The following is an 18,256-nucleotide window of genomic DNA, read 5'->3' as shown; positions in this document are numbered from 1 at the left end:
AAAATACTCATTTTTTATTCGCTTGAATGCTTGGCTTAAGTGTATTAGAGAGCAGCGACTAGTGAATGAGTAAATACACATAGAGAAATGCCGATACATACCAGACCGCCACCCTCAACCTCCCACGAAAAACGTTAATGTGTGTGTGAGTCGATTTTATGGTGACGTTTGTAGCAATCGATGTGGTCTAACCCCCCCCCCCCAAAAAAAAAAAAATCAAATTGTTTTCCATGGCAGACAGCACACACACACACACAGCCATCGATGTGTGTGAAATAAGTGGTGGAATTTGATATTGTGTATGGTAATGACACTCAATCGGTGGAGGATCCACCAAGGAGGATATACTTATGTATGGTCGTAATATGTAGGTCTGTAAGAAAGCTGTTGTTTAATGTCAGCAGCAACAACAACAACAGCAACAAGAATAGAGTGGTTATAATAGTGACGATGACGATGTCGACGTTGGCAACGATGGGCACGACAATAACAACGACCTTACCAAGACCATCAGCGCCACCACCACCGCCAACAACAGCAACAACGTCAACAAAATGGAAGAAGAAGAAGAAGCAAAAACAACAAAAAATATATACAATCCGACAATGGGCCATGACGATGATGTTGATGGTAGGTATATTCGTAATGATGATGATGATGATGAGGACGACGATGACGAAAAAAGCAAAATGGCTGCCAAAATTGTGTATATATGTATGTGCATGAGTATGTGTATATGGCTGGTTGGATAGCATTCCTCCAAACAAAAAAAGCGGACACAAATAAAAAACATGACCCAAAAAAAAAAAAAAAACAAAAAAAATTAAGGCGAGAATATATTCTTATTTAAGGAATATTTAATTTTAAACACTTTTGTGGTGACAAAATAAATTTTAATAACAACTCTCTGGGAGATAATTTTTCAAACAAAACAGGACTCATTACAATTAGGGGATTATTGTTGGATTACAAATAATGCAAGATAATGAAAACAAATATTGATGACTATAAATGTAAACGAAATATTAAAATATATATATATATTTCTGATATTGTTTAATGAATCGGATTATCCCAAGATTTATATCCTCAAACTATCTATCTTTTTTCAATTTTAAAAGAAATTAGACGAATGGTGGGTGAGAACATGTAAAACGTAGATTAATTCAGGGAAGCGTTTTATCGCTTTGAAATTTAGCACAGACATTTATATTACAAGTATTGGTATTAAAAATGGGATATACCGGTCCTATGGCCCCCATGTACAGGGTGAAATAAAAAAACTGCAACCAACTTCAGACTGCTGTTAATTCTAAGCCACTCGTCCGACAGCTGTTAAAATTATTCCATTGACAGCTCATTATATTTTTTACAAGCGTACAGAAGAATTTTGGTGAGAATTCTCCAGAAAAAAGTTATTCGTAATGGAATTCAAGCGTGATAGTGTGATTTCTTTATATTTGGCTGGAAAACCACAAGTGGCTATCGTTAGAACACTCCAGCATTTATATGTGAATAAATCGTTTGTGTCTCGTACTATCGCTCGTTACCGTGATACTGATAGCATAACCCGACGCCAAGGAAGTGGACGGAATAAAACAGCAACATCAGCAGAAATGGTTGGAAAAGTAAACAAGAGACTTGATCGAAACCCTCGTGACAGTGGCCGTAAAATGGCTCGTGAGCTTAACGTACAGCAATATTCCATTTGGCAAATATTGAAGAATGAGCTCGGGGTAAAGCCATTTAAATGCCAAAAAGTGCAAGAACTTACACCGCAACAGAAAGAAAATAGACTCAAAAGAGCTAAAGAGTTGCTTCGCTTGGCCGAAAGTGATGAACAGCCGAATTTGGTTTTTTCCGATGAGAAAACATTCGTTGTCCAGCAATTTGTAAAAAAAAAAAACAAAATTATCGTGTTTACTTGCCAAAGAGGTCAGCTGAAAATGGGCACCTCCGATTGACCACCAGAATTCAAGCGCCGGCCATGGTGATGGTGTGGGCCGCCATAACAGCCGGTGGTCGCTCTCCGCTTGTATTAATCGACCGTGGCATCAGAATAAATGCTGAATATTATCGATAAATATTCTGAAGGGTGTATTAAAGCCTTGGGCATGCAAATCTTTTGGCCACAGACCTTGGACATTAGAACAGGACTCAGCACCATGGCACCCAGCACACGTCACTCAAGAATGGTTATAAAATGAGCTTACTCGCTTCATTTCCAGCGCACAATGGCCACCAAAATCTCCGGATACAAATCCGTTGAACTATTACAACATTCGGGCAGCGTGTGACGGTTTCATTGGCCTTTTGAAGGCCATAATTCGTGCCAAGGGTGATCAATTCGAACAAATCTAAATTTATTCTAAAAGTTGATGCTATTTCCGACATTATTTGTTTTCATTCAATAAAAATAAAAAAAAATTATACACAATTTTATACTACAAACATTGTAATATATTGCGAGTCTTAAATACAAAATTTGCATTATTTCGTGGGTAAATATGACTAGGATTATCCAAAAAATGAAAATCGTTGACCAATATGGACAATGTTTTAACACCGGTTGTCGAACCCAATTTAAGGTACTTATGCAAAATTTCCCACAAATCTGTTAGAAAATGTGGGTTAAATCAAAATACCGAATATCCATTTACCGTTTTATGTGCGCTATAGGTAAACGTGGACCTAGATATTCAATGTTACCGATATAACCAATGTTCTGTCACCGAAGCTGAAACCAATTACAAACAACAAATAGCATTTTATAGACAAGCCCATAGAAAAATATGGCAAAAATCATAAAAAATCCCGAATATCGGGAGGTACCCTTATATAAGGGGGCTATACGAAAACGTGGACCTATATATGCTATGTTCCACCAATAGAGTTAGAATCCATAAGGAACTACAAATACCAATTGTTAGACAAATCCTTGAAAAAATACCAAAATTTGGGAGCTACAGTTATATGGGGGCTATACCAGAACGTGGACCAATACAACTCATTTTCAATACCAACCATCCTACACTCAATGATAGACGGACATCGTTAACTCGACTTAGAATTTTATGCTTATCCTTATTTAGAGGTGATACAAACGGAATGACAAATTTAATATACCCTCCTTTCCAAGGTGGTATGCCCCTTGAAAAATCCTAGAAGAACCTGCTGAACTCTTGCCAGTGGAATAGACGCAAATTATTAAAATTTTATTGTTCATCAATCTTAGAATTCTCTACTAGCCAGTGCGGAACCCCGTTTTATCTATTTATCAAAGCATTCCAAATTTTCAAAAGTTCCCTATTACACCCCTAGTGCCCAATGTTATACCTCCGGGGATTCTTTGTCCTATCACCTGAAAATTCGGCACATTTTTTTTTTAGGATGGTTGGTTTTAGAAGTAGGCAACATCAATTCACGTTTAGGTATAGTCCCATATAAAGGTTCGTCCAGACTTGCCATAGTTTTAAGGTTTCAACTAAAATTTATAACAAAATCAGCTTTAACAGAATATAGATCAAATGTTTGTTGCAGAGCCTTATACAATATCCAGATTTTCGTGAATTTGAGAGTTTAAACCACATTTCTACCCCGTATTGTTTTAATTTTGCACTAAAGTTCTAGAAAATTACTTCATTATGTAACAGACCCAACATAAAAACAAGTAAGCAAAGGCTACAGTCGAGTGGGGCCGACCGTTGAATACCCTACAACACTATAATAAACCATACAGTTTATATAGGCGAGATACTCGAAAGAATTTCACAAGATATTGTGACAAATAATAAAAGAAAACCATCATATTTCGTTCTCTAATTTTCGGATAATAGCAACTTAAACGAATTTGCTCATTTCCAATTTATTGGTAGATGTCGCTGGAATAGACATTTTCGTATTTAGTCTACAAAAGTTGCCAAACTATTGCACACATTGAATATTTTTGGATGGCCATCCGAAACTGCTTGGCCTTTGCAATGTGCGGTAACCCCCATTCAAATGTGCGTGAGGATCGGGCGATAATTACGACCTGCTGGCAATTTGTCAGTTTTTTGGTCCATTTCAACCCCTAAATATATAGCGATCATCTCCAAAAAGAGTAGGCTTCTATTCTGACCCTCATCTTATCTCCATGCAAAATTTCGTGAGGATCGGGCCATAAATGCGATCTGTATATGATATCCTGATATCCTAACTACTTAGTTTTGTTAGCTGTAGAAATATTACCAAATGTTTAATTCAAAATGAAAATATGCCAAAAATATGACAAAATTGAAAAAATATGAAAAAACTTTACAAAATCAATATTTTCATTTTTAGAGAGATATTTTTATGCGATTTTTTCAGACGTTTTTTCTTTCCTGCCAAGAGGCCATTCTGAATTAATGAGAACTGTCGAAATCAGTTCAGCCGTTCTCGACATATAAGAATTTTTTCAAGCATATATCCTTTGATAAACATATATGTCGAACATATTTTGCTATATATCCGTTTTGTTGGATGTTAACATCAATGTAAAGGTCAGAAGTAACCTTGTGATGGCTTTGTGATTTCGCCGGGATTTAAAATATTCGCTGTTCAATGAAAAATTTTGAATTTTTTCAACAAAAAAGATATGGTCTATTTTACCCGCTAAATATTATCCGATGACCACCCAAATTGGTAGGCTTCTTCCCCGGCCTAAACTCTAGCTACATGCGAAATTCCGCGTCGATTGGTCTATAATTGCGACCTGTATAGCTACTGCAAAATTCGACATTTTTTCAGTATTTGGTCCATTTCAACCCCTAAACATTTGGCGATCATCTCCAAAAGAAATAGGGTTCTATTCTGACCCTAACCCCACCTTCGTGCAAAATTTCGTAAGGATCGGGCCATAATTGCGACCTGTAGAGTGATTACAAATTAACATGGACAGACGGACAGACGGACGGACTGACATACATAGCTAGATCGACTCAGCTCGGCGAGCTAGGAAGATCCATATATACTTTCCTATATGGGAAACCAATATTTCGAGGTGTTACATAAATTCTGGCCCAATCAAACTTATAATACCCCCAACACATAGTGTTGTAGGGTATAATGAAGCTCATAATTTTCTAATCATATTTTTCAATGAACCCATGCTGGATGTATATTTACATGTACGAATTCAGTGGGTTGAAAAAAAAAATCCGTCGAAAAATACCACTCAAATGAAAACCTTTATATGGGGGCTATACGAAGACGATAAGTGTTTTTTTTTTTTTTTTTTTCTAGGCTATAGTAAAGATTCCGAATTTCAAATACGAAATTTGACGCAATTCCGGTGAATAATGTCGCTATTATCAACAAAATACCGAATAAAGGGTGGTACTGTTGTATGGGGGTTACTAAGACGTGGAGGCTATGCCAAGAAAATGTTCCGTCATAGATTGTAGTAACTATTACGAACTTTAAATACAGTGAATGATGTCGCGAAAATCTTGGAAATACCGAATATCTTGGGCTAGCGTCATATGGGTGATATACTAAAACGTAGACCTATGTTGACAAGTCTTTTTCAGAGGGTAAAGTACTCACAAGGACCTCCTTGTATGGATTTTAAACCAATTCCATTGAAAAATGTGGCTAAAATCATTAAAATACCCAAATGGGGGGGCACCATTGTATAGGGGCTATAATATATAGTAGACCCATATAAAAATTTCTTTTTCCGGGGGTAAAGTACTCACAGAGAACTCCTTGTGGAAGATTCCATTCCAATTTCATTGGAAAATGTGGCTAAAATCATCAAAATACCTACGATTGTATGGGGGCTATACGATATCATGGACCGATATAGCCCATCTTTGAACTTGGCCTGCCTGCACACAAAAGACTGATCTGTGCAAAATTTTAGCTTCCTATCTTAATTCGTTTTGACTCTAGCGTTATTACAACAGACGGACAGGGCTAAATAGGTTTAGAATTTTGATCAAGAATATATATGCCTTGTTATGTCTAATGATTTCGGTGAGTTACAAACGGAATGACAAACTTAATATACCCTCTATACTATATATCGAGGTCAACATGAAGTATGTGAAAATCGACTATAAATACAACTGCCAGGAATTGAAAGTGTCTGGGTGCTTGAATAGCATTCATGCCATTCTCACAATTTATTAGATTAGTGTTTTGAAAGTAAATAACTTTTGTATACTCAAATTATTATCCCAATAGACAACCTTCGCTGAAAATTATCGGAAAGAAATTTTTCACATTTTGACACAAAATCACTTCGTGTTAGACATGTCCAGAAAAAAATTAAGCCCCGGACAATGTCCGGTTACTTATAGTAACTATAGAGTTTGAATACATATTAGTGAAGAATATCTCAATTTCATGACTTTTATTACTACAAGAGTTATTAACCCATTTGGCGCCATTTTGGAAAGGCAAGAGTGTAGGCTATTAATGATAAATTATCGGAAAGAAATATTTCACATTTTGACACAAAATCACTTCCCTCAAATAATTTATAAAAAAAGTACTGAACGAAATAACCTTTAATCCACAATAAATCATTGATAATTTACTGCCACTGGGATTTTATGCAACACCACAATCCATTCCCACCTAAAAACGAATGCATTCGGCACGTATACGTTCGACATAATTAATGTTGCTCATACGTCTCATAATTCGAGGACGTTTGCCGCCCAACAAAACCAAACTAGCAGAAAATTTGAGCGGAAAACAAAAACAAATGGCAGGCAGCGACAATAGTAACCAACAATTGTAACGACAACAATGACACTGACAACAAAGTGTGCTCGAATTAAAATGAAACTTGCAACTTTTGACATTTCGATGACCTTACTTAAACTGTGTACACGAACAACAAAAAATGGTAGCAAGAGCAGCAGCAGCAGCAAGAACAACAACAACGACAGCAGCACTTTACACGCACTCATTCACAAATATGGCATACAAAAAAAAAAAAACGTCAACAATTTGAACGCCAAGCAAAGACACCCTCAACAAAGTGGTATAAGCCCTACACCCACACAGCAGCTCGTAAACACACATACCCACCAATATTCATACGTAAATTGTTTACACAAATGCGCGCTTTATTAAGAAAACACAGCAAAACTAAAAACACACACACACCCTCACATAGGGAAATGAGGGAAAAATAAATAAATTTTATCTGACTTTCTGCTTTGAAAACAAAAGCACAAGAAAACCCAAATCCATGTCAGCAAACTTAACCTAAATTTCAATTAAGCTGAATTAAATTGAGCGCTTTTTATTCAGTGTTTCATTCCAAATGTTCCACTTTTCACTATGGCTTACATTCAGCCAGTGCGAAATGAAAGAATGGCCAAATTGCCATTTGCTTTTTCTGCTCACAACAACATGGCTGCGTAGGAGTGGCCATTTTCCGGCTACCCACACTCTTGTTTCCAACTCACGCATACAAGCAAATGGAGCATGTATCCTTTTGGACAGGAGAACATATTTTTTTCTTTTTCGAATACTCAAATCCTAAAAAGGGCGGAGTCAAATTTGGAGAGAACATTTCTCTCTTCTCACATTTCTCACACATCACATTTCGCTCTTTAATGAATCAGAGAGAGAAAATGTTTGAACTTCTTTGAGAGCAAGTTAATTTCCAATTTCTCCTCCACTACATTCCAGTGGAAGCATTCATTTTGGAATTTCCCCATTCATAAGAGGCATTGAGATACAATTCGTTTTCCCATGGAAATTTGGGAGCATGCCAGTAACAATTTTCCCCTTTAAGGTAAGTTCAGTTATATCTCGCATGGTGAAAAGCTGTGGTTTTCAATATATTTAATGCTAGATATTTCTTGCGAATGCAGCCATTTCTTGGAAGCGTTAGCAAGGATATCACTTAAAACTAGCTTAACCCATTACCAAATAATTCTCCTTAAATCCATGAATTGCTGATATATTCAGTGATGTCGAAGGATAACTTGCGCCGCAAATAACACTGTGCGACAATTTTACAATAATTACTGGGGAAAATCCGGCAGATATTCAAAATGACCCTTTGTGGGAGATGTACTTGATGTTATCCATTTTCTCACCTGACATGGCACTGATGCAAATAGAAGGATTTGCAAAGTTGGAGCAAATTGGATTATCGTTTTTCTTTCCGTGTACCTCCCACACAAAACGTCGAAGTTTTCAAAAAAAAAAATAAAATAGAATAAAATAAAATAAAATTATGCTGCACAGAAAGAGAAAGAATGATCCTTTGCAGTGCTACGTCAAGTGTGAAAATGGACAATATCTCTCCACTTTATCAAGTACCGAACGGTTCAAAATTTTGAATTCAAATTACGTACATCACGTACATTTGGTGCGAAGGTGGAATATATCGGTCCACTTCTTCTGGTACCACCCCCACAAAGGGTCAACGTTTTGAATAGGAAAAACGATTATAAAATCTGAAATAACCATCCGGATAGGATTTATCAGTCCACTCCTTGCCCCCACAAAAAGGCAAAATTTTGAATATCCACGAAACTCATAAAACGCGAAATTAACATACGATTCCATTCAGACTTGGTACATCTCAATATTTTCATCAACACAAGATCTGCTATAAAGATGGTATAGATCCGACCATTCCTTCTAGGTTCCTTCCTCACATTAGGTTCAAAAATTTCAAAGCAAAACGCGCAAAGAAGGCGAAAATGCATCAAACTTTCTTCAAATTTCACATACACAGACATTTTTGCTAACAGAAGATCTGTTGTGAAGATTATATGTATATATCTGCGGACCACCTCCATCCAGTAAGGTTCATATCACATATATTATGAACAATTGACTTCACAACGGAGGAAGATATATATGGAACCTAAATCTGAACCGATATTCACCAAAATTGCCAGGCATACTTCTGGACTGAACTTGGTAGTGTGTGCTAAAATAATTTAGATTCGATTGCCATAATTTTTACCTTTTTTTAATTTTATTGAATGATACCAAAAAATGTCGGAAATAGCATCAAATTTTAGAATAAGTTTAGATTTGTTTGAATTGGCCACCTTTGGCACGAATTATGGCCTTCAAACGGCCAATGAAACCGTCATACACAGCCCGAATGTTGCTCTGCGGTATTTTGGCCCATTCCCGGCGAAGCGTTTGCTTGAGGTGATCGACACTATGGTATGTTTTAGTGCCAACATTGCTTTCCAAAATACTCCAGACACAATAGTCCAACGGATTGGTATCCGAAGATTTTGGTGGTCATTGTGTGCTGGAAATGAAGCGGGGAATCTCATTTTGTAACCATTTTTGGGGGGCGCGTGCTGAGTGCGATGGTGCTGAGTCCTGTTGGAATGTTTAAAGTCTGCGACCAAAATGTTTGCGAGCCCAAGGCTTTAATACACCCTCCGGAATATTTTCGTGATAATATTCGGCATTTATTCTGAATGCGACGGTCAATTAATACAAGCGGAGAGCGACCATCGGCTGTTATGGCGCCCCACACCATCACCATGGCCGCCGCTTGAGTTCTAGTGGCCAGCCGAAGGTGCACATTTTCAGCTGACCTCTTTGGCAAGTGAACACGATCATTTTGTTTGTTTATAAACTGTTCTTATCGAATAAAACCAAATTCGGCAGTTCACGACTTTTGGCCAAGCAACGCAAATCTTTTGCTCTGTTGAGTCTATTCTCTTTCCGTTGCGGTGTAAGTTCTTGCACTTTTTGGAATTTCAATGGCTTACCCCTGAGCTTATTTTTCAATATTTGCCGAATGGAATATTCCGGTATGTTCAGCTCACGAGCCATTTTTCGGCCCCTGCGACGCGCATTTCGATCAAGTCGCAACCTTACTTTTCGAACCATTTCTGCTGATGTTGCTGTTTTTTTCCGTCCACTTCCTTGACGTCGGGCTACACTACCAGTATCACGATAACGAGCTATGGTACGAGACACAAAAGATTTATTCACATTAAAATGCTGGGGTGCTCTTACGATAACCACTTGTGGTTTTCCAGCCAAATAAAAAGAAATCACACTATCACGCTTGAATTCCATCACGAATAACATTTTTTCTGGAATATTCTCACCAAAATGCTTTTGTACATTTATAAACAATATAAAGAGCTGTCAATAATAATTTAAACAGCTGTCGAAGGAGTGGCTTAATAATAAGAGCAGCCTGAAGTTGGTTGCAGTTTTTTCATCTCACCCTGTATATCATCATCACAACAGATCTTGTGTTAGCAAAAATATTTGTACGTGTGGAATTTGAAGAGAGCTGGATGTATATGTCGATTTCTTTGAACATTTTGTTTTTCAAAATATTGAGCCCTATGTGGGGGAGGTACCAGAAGAAATGGTCCGATATCTACCATCTTTAAATCAGATCTTGTGTTTATGGAAATATTAAGATATGTATTGTTTGAATGGAAACAGCAGAGCTTATGTTAGTAGAAATAATAGGATGTGTGAAAAATGAAGAAAACCCCCCTTTGAGGGGGAGGTACCAGAAGGAGTGGACAAATATTTTTCATCTTCACACCAGACCTTCGATTATTAAAATATTGCGATTTGGAAAATTTGAAGGCAATCTGACTCTTACATCACATTTTATAAGAGTTATATTTATTCTAAATTTTGACCCTTTGTGGGGGAGGTACTTGATGAAATGGACTGATATTGTGCAGAAAATGTTTTTTTTTTGAGAATTTCGATCTTTTCTGGGGCAGGTACTAGAAGGAGTGGACCGATATCGCTCATCTCCCAACTAGATCTAAGTTTGATAAATAAATATTACGATGTACCAAGTTTGGACCAAATCGTATACTTCCTTAGTTGGTTATCGTGCGCACCAGCCAGCCGGACAGACAGACGGACGGACATCGCTAGATGGATTCCAAATGTCCTGAAACGGATTTGGTCCAAAGAGACCTAGGAGACTAGGCACGTTTTGACCGTATCAAATGACCCTCTCTAGCCATTTCCGACTTTTTGAAAAAGTTACGGTACAAAAATTCTAATTTTCATGCACTGCTCCGGAACTGGTTCAAACGAGGACCACTTGTGGGTTATGTAATTCCATAAGGTTTCAAATGATACCCATCTTATACTTATCAGTTTTAAAGAATTGGATAAAACCTGAATTTTGTATCCGAACTTTCGGTTCGAATAACGGTAATCAGGTTGAAAATATCTACCTCATAATGGCCGTGACTTTCAGAGGATTATGACCGATTTTTTTTATACCCTTCACCATAGTATGGAGGGTATATTAAGATTGTCATTCCGTTTGTAACACCTCGAAATATACATTTTATATCCCACAAAGTACATATATTGTTGATCAGCATAAAATTCTATGTTAATTTAGCGATGTCCATCCGTCTGTCGGTCTGTGGAAATCACTCTAGCTTCGGAACGAAATCAAGTAGAATAAATTGATAACTGATAACATTTTACTCAAATGAATATTATGTCCGCATAATTTTTGGTATTGAAAATAGGTCACGTAGGTCCACATTTAGTTGAAGACCCCATATAACTGCACTTTTTGACATTGTTCACCGGAATCGTTTCAAATTTGGTATTTGAAGTTCGTAATGGATACTACAGCCTATGACAGAAATTTGTTTGTGAAGGTCCACAGAAAACTGTATCATATCCGACTATTTATATCACGAAAAAGTTTACACAATTGAAGGCCGAGCTTTGAGCCTATGCATATTTATTATTATCAATTATTAATCAATACATCGACCCTATATGGGACGGGTACCAACAGAGTTGGCCAATATTGTCAATATTACACTGCTCATTTAAGTTTGCCTTAAATATAAAACAAGTATGACTTTTTTTAGATATTTCAAAGTGTTTCTGTCAATATTTCGAAAACATTCCACAAAAATCGTCGGCCGAAAAAAGTGATTGTCCTCTAACTGCAGTGCAATTACAAAAGTTGTATTGTCCTTGCAAAAGTTGGTCCTTAACTTTACTGCTTAAGTAAATATTTTTCATGTATTCTCTTTGTTTTCGAAAACATCTTCATGTTTTTCACAAAAATATGTAGGTGTATGGGTATTTGTGTGTTTTACATTCACATACATAGCCAACTTAATATCCTCACAATAAAATCCATGACGTCAATGGCGTGAAGTATTTGTATTATAAATAGCAACGAAATCATTCATGATTAGCACTGTTGTTACCTTAAACTGAACCCATTTCAATACCAACAGCAACAACAACCATAACAACAACAAAACATTTCACAAAATAAAATATTAGTCGTCAAATTTGATAAATGGGATTTTTGTACTTTTCTTGGGGTTTGTATTTTCCTTGCCGTTGTTGTGGATTTTCCCAAAAAAATTGTTGACATTTACATTTGAGGGAGATTGAGGGTTCCATTCTCTACAGGAAGGAACTGTAAAAAGAGATTCTGTTTCTTCTTGTTTACATTCTTTCGATTGTTCAGAATATATATAAATAATTCCGCAAAAGTTTCATCCCATGTTAGCGATGTCATTAAATATTTGACACATTCCAGGCATTGCGAAGGTAACTTTTTAAATGGTTTATGGAAAGTGATTTTTCTCTGCGATTAAACTTTACGAAGGGGGGGCAGGGGAATTGGGGGTTTATGTTGCATTTTATTATCGTTGTAAATAAATAATGGACGGGCATTTAGAAAGCGACTGTCATTTATAATTACATCCGATTATCATTGAAATGACAAACAAAAAAAAGTCCGGTTTTGTGATTGACACATTTGGAACACTGCAGAAGAGATACAGCAGTGGTCTACTAGGTAAGACCATACCAAAAATTATTTTACCACATCTTCCACGTCCACGTTTTCATATGGCCCCCATATAAAGGTACCTCCGGATTTTCGGTGTTTTGATGATTTTAGCGACATTATTCACCGGAATTGTGTCAAATTTGGTATTTGAAGTTCGCAATGAATACTAAATCCACAGAAAATTGTTTGTGCAGGTCCACGCCTTCGTATAGCCCCTATATAATGATACCTCCGGATATTCGGTATTTTGATCACTGTAGCTACATTATTCACCGAATTTTTTCTAAGTTTCGCATTTGAATACTGTAACGGCTTATAAAAAAATTGTCTATGCATGTCCATGTCGTCGTATTGACCCTAATATAACGGCTACATTCGCTACTTCTAAGATTTTAACGGATTTTATTGTTTTTGAGAATTGTCAAATTCGTTTCAAATGGTGGAGGGTATTCAAAGTTCGGCCCCGCCGAACTTACACCTTTCTTACTTGTTTTATTTAGATATTGGATGTTAACACTGCTCTTAAGTAATATCGGGATAATAATTCAATTTGTACGACGCTTTTAAATATTTATTATTAGTAGAAAAAAAGTTAGGAAGGCATATAGCTTAGCCGGACCGATTGATGCCATCCGTATTCAAATGAGTTCCATTTAAAACTACAAATGCTTCCGAAATGTTGTCAAAACCTTTAGATTTCGAATATGGGGTGATAACGTTACATTCGGTCTATATATATGCAAGGGGGTTTCCAACTTTTTCAAGGATTAATTCATTTGAAAGGGCAAAAATCCAACCGGTTTAGGTTGATATCACCTATTTGGTGCACAATTAACTTCAAATCGGATGAAGATATATATAGAAGCTATATTTTAAATCTTCACCGATTGGGATAAAATTTAGCAGAGATATTTCTGAGCTACATCTGAAGGTACCAAAAATGACTATTGCGGAGTGCGAATTACGAATGTGAGGGTCTTTAACTACAAATCAGATGAGACATATATATGGGAGCTATAGCTATATCTTAACCCATTTTCACTAACTTTGAAGTATTTGAATACGGACGTATGTGCAACAGTCCACTCCATTTGGGCTGATAATAACCAATTGGTGCAAAATAAACGTCAAATCGGATAAAGATATATATGGGAGCTATATCCAAATCTAAACCGATCGGTATAAACGTAGCAGAGGTATTTCTGAGGTGTATCTGGTTCGAAATATCATTGTCGTGGAGTGCATATTGAATGAATATGAGGGACTTAATCCCTACAACGGATGAAACATATACAGGGTCAGATGAAAAAACTGCAACCAATTTCAGACGGCTGTCATTTCTAAGCCACTAGTCCGACAGCTGTTAAAATTATTCTAGTGACAGCTCATTATACTGTTTACAAGCGCACGAAAGGGAAAGGGAATAATGAACTCGGGGTGTAAAGCGACTGAAATTCCAAAAAGTGTAAGAACTTACACCACACCACAATAGAAAGAAAATATATTCAAAAGAGCTAAAGGGTTGCTTCGCTTGGCCGAAAGTTGCAAACTGCCGAATTTTGTTTTCTCCGGTGAGAAAACATTCGTTGTCCAGAAGTTTGTAAACAAACAAAATGATCGTGTTTACTTGCTAAAGAGGTCAGCTGAAAATGTGCACCTTCGGTTGACCACCAGAACTCAAGCACGGGCCATGGTGATGGTGTTGGTCGCCATAACAGCCGATGATAACTCTCAGCTCGTATTAATCGACCGTGGCATCAGAATAAATGCCGAATATTATCACGAAAATATTCTGGAGGGTGTATTAAAGCCTTGGGCACGTAAACGTTTTGGCCGCAGGCCATGGACATTCCAACAGGACTCAGTACGCGTCACCCAAGAATGGTTACAAAATGAGGTTCCTCGTTTCATTTCCAGCGCACAATGACCTAAATCTCCGGATGCCAATCCGTTGGACTATTGCGTCTGGAGTACTTTGGAAACCGAAGTGTCGATCACCTCAAGCAAGCGCTTCGCCGGAAATGGGCCAAAATACCGCAGAGCAACATTTGGGCAGCGTGTGACGGTTTCATTGTCCGTTTGAAAGCCTTAATTCGTGTCAAAGGTGACCAATTCGAACAAATCTAAACTTATTCTAAAATTTGAATATACCAAAAGGAACTGAGGGCCTATTTCGTTTCCTTCTGCGTGTTACAGACAAATTAACAAAGACACCCTATACCACAGTGTGGTAGGGTATAAAAAAATGTACTGTTTTTAAAAATTGTGCGTACTTAATTTCCTTAAAGTCCTTCAAAAACCAGCAAGAATAAAATTTCAGTTGGTGTCCCGATAAACATAAACATAACCCTATCCAGATGAAATTTTGCAGAAATCATTTGTTTGGTCCAAGGACGAACCTTATTAAAATTGGAGATAATCGGTCAAAATTTAGATAAAGCTCCCATATATATATCTTCGTCCGACTTGTCTTTTATTGTGCACAAAACGTGTAATATCAGCCCGAATAGTATGTAATTTTGCACATACAACACAATTAGGCCTGAAAATAAGTATGCCAAATTTGATAGAAATCGGTTCAGATATAGCTATAGCTCCCATATATATTGTTCATCCGATTTATTATTTTTGTCCTCCTCAGCCGTAATATGCACCCTGTAACAACAATATTTGGGGAAATATATTAAATACAGCTCAGAAATTCATTTGCCAAATTTTATCGAGATCGGGTCAGATTTGAATATAACTCCTATTCATAACTTCGTCCGATTTACCTTTGATTGTGCACCTAACGTCTAATATTTGCCCAAATTTGGCACTTACGACCGAATTTAGTCTAGAAGCTAGTATGTCAAATTTGGTGAAGATCGGTTCAGATATAGCTATAGCTCCCATATATGTTCATCCGATTTGTTATATTTCTTACCCACAGTCGTAATATGCACTCCGTTACAACGATATTCAGGGGAATATATGAAATACAGCTCAGAAATATCTTTGCCAAATTTTATCGAGATCGATTCCGATTTGGATATAGCTCCCATATATATTTTTATCCGATTTCAAATTAATTGTGCACCAAATGGGCAATACAAGTCCGAATTTAAAAGTTACAAATGTTTCGGCATATTTAGTCCTTTGAACTTTAAATTATAATTATAATCATAGCGTGATGCCCGTGAAGATAAATTTTAAAATATAAATGCAATGTGTTGGTGCGCAAGGGGTTAATTGAAAAATAGTTTTTTTTAATATTAATGATTTTTACCATTTTTTTGGATAAATCAACGTATTTTTAAATTAAATTAATTAACTAAATTAATTTAACAGGAAAATGACACAATTTCCCGACGAGGACGAATAACCAGAGTGGTGTTGGCGGTAGGGAAACTGCATGGAAAATGCTGAATTGCACAAAAACTATGCTAGCTGCGTCATTGAGGCGGGTCTTCAATGAAAGGTCTCGAGGAGTACTTTCTGGCTATATATGTCTTATATTCCCAACTTATATTCCCAATGACGCAGCTAGCATAGTTTTTGTGCAATTCAGCATTTTCCATGCAGTTTCCCTACCGCCAACACCACTCTGGTTATTCGTCCTCGTCGGGAAATTGTGTCATTTTCCTGTTAAATTAATTTAATTTATTAATTTAATTTAAATTAATTTAAAAATACGTTGATTTATCAAAAAAAAAGGTAAAAATCATTAATATTAAAAAAAAAATTTCAATTAACCCCTTGCGCACCAACACATTGCATTTATATTTTAAAATTTATCTTCACGGGCATCATAGCGTCTATGATTGAATTCTCCCATAAAAACTTTTAATTGTTATGCAGAGCTCTACTAAATTAGCAAAGTGGTGTAGGGTATCACAAAGTCGGCACCGTCTGACTTAAAGACTTTCTTTACTGTTTTTTTCTTTAAAAAATATTTCTTTCAGTTGCAACATTTCGTATAAACTCAATATATTTACACACATTTTCAAATCAAATAAGTTGAATTTTTTGAATACAGATCACCCGATATTTTGAACACTTTTATTTCATGGTCATATTTTCCAATTTAAAAATTATTTAAGGTCTATTATAAATGGTAGACAACGTTAGGCCTAGTTGAACTTAACCCCCTTTAAATGTATTTGATATGCAAAGTTTGTAGGATATTAATTAAAATTTATATCATCTACTAATTGTATATCATATATCACCTGGATAATAAATGGATTGTTGGTAAATATGAGCATAAACAGTTGAATTATGTAAAAAAACAATTCAAACCATAATGCAATGGGTGCATGGGCATGAAGTTACACGCCTCTCTTTATACAAACAATCATCGAACATCAAATCTTACATTGTTCATAGCAGACGTGTAAACGATGCATTTGTCTAGCTGTTATTTATGTCAAGCATAAAATGATGTAGCTAAGCGGTAATGTTTACAATTGGAGCGGCAGTGTAACGCTCACAAATCACAAACTTTTAATGGCTTTGGGAATCGCTGTCGTTGATGTACTTCTCTAAACAAATTGTAAAACTGGTTTCTATTTAATCAAAATAATTGAAAAAGGTTTTAACAGATTTTTTTGATATTTTTTGTTGCTTCTTCTGACCACAGATATTTTGAAATTGATATCAAATTCAAGGATACTGAAATTCATCAACTAGTCATTAAACACATTTGCCACATTTGTATAGCATAATAATGTTTTTGACATTGAATCTCTAATCGCTGCTTACAGGTAATTATTTTGCTTCCTTTGATAAAAGTTAATGGGACACTGGCATGCAATAGCAAAGAAAAAATTATTAAATATGTGAATGTATGACAAAAAATAAATAAAATTCAATAAAATATACAAATTTAGATCCGAGTGTCAAACAACAGAAACTATAAGTCAAAGCCAATTTTGGGTCGGTGATAATAACCAATTCAAGGCTTTTCCTACCAATTGACATCCGGATCGTTTCCAAATGTTGAATTTGAATTAGTATCATAATAACAATAATTCCCAGGAAGTATTTCTGTCCTCCACTACTATATGGGCATATTCAGTCTGTTTTTTGCTGCTGCATTCGATCGATATAATAATCTAGAAGACCCTGGGTAGCAGGTTAATTTACGTTATAGCTTAAGTAACATTATGGCCTCATTTGCGGTATTAAGAGCAGATTTAAAAACAAAAGCAACCGTGTAGTGACTGGTATATTTTGTAAAAAATAAATTGATTGTTGTAGTTGTTGTGGACAAAAAATCCATCACTACAAAAAACAAAACGTTGCTGTGAAAAAAGATCTGCCAATAGAACTTGAGTCGAACCTGGAGAGTTTCTAGTGTATAATTCGCATATGCTAATTTGCAATAAGTTCGAAATATATACTACTTTCCAGAGAACGGCCCTTGTAAGCCATCATCCACATCAAATATGCCTGATGAGCCGCTTAACCAACGGC

Source organism: Musca domestica, unplaced genomic scaffold (assembly GCF_030504385.1).
Source record: "Musca domestica strain aabys unplaced genomic scaffold, Musca_domestica.polishedcontigs.V.1.1 1, whole genome shotgun sequence".
Classification (NCBI taxonomy): Eukaryota; Metazoa; Arthropoda; class Insecta; order Diptera; family Muscidae; genus Musca; species Musca domestica.
The sequence above is the reverse complement of the archived record's forward strand: the minus strand, read 5'-3'. Positions refer to the sequence as shown.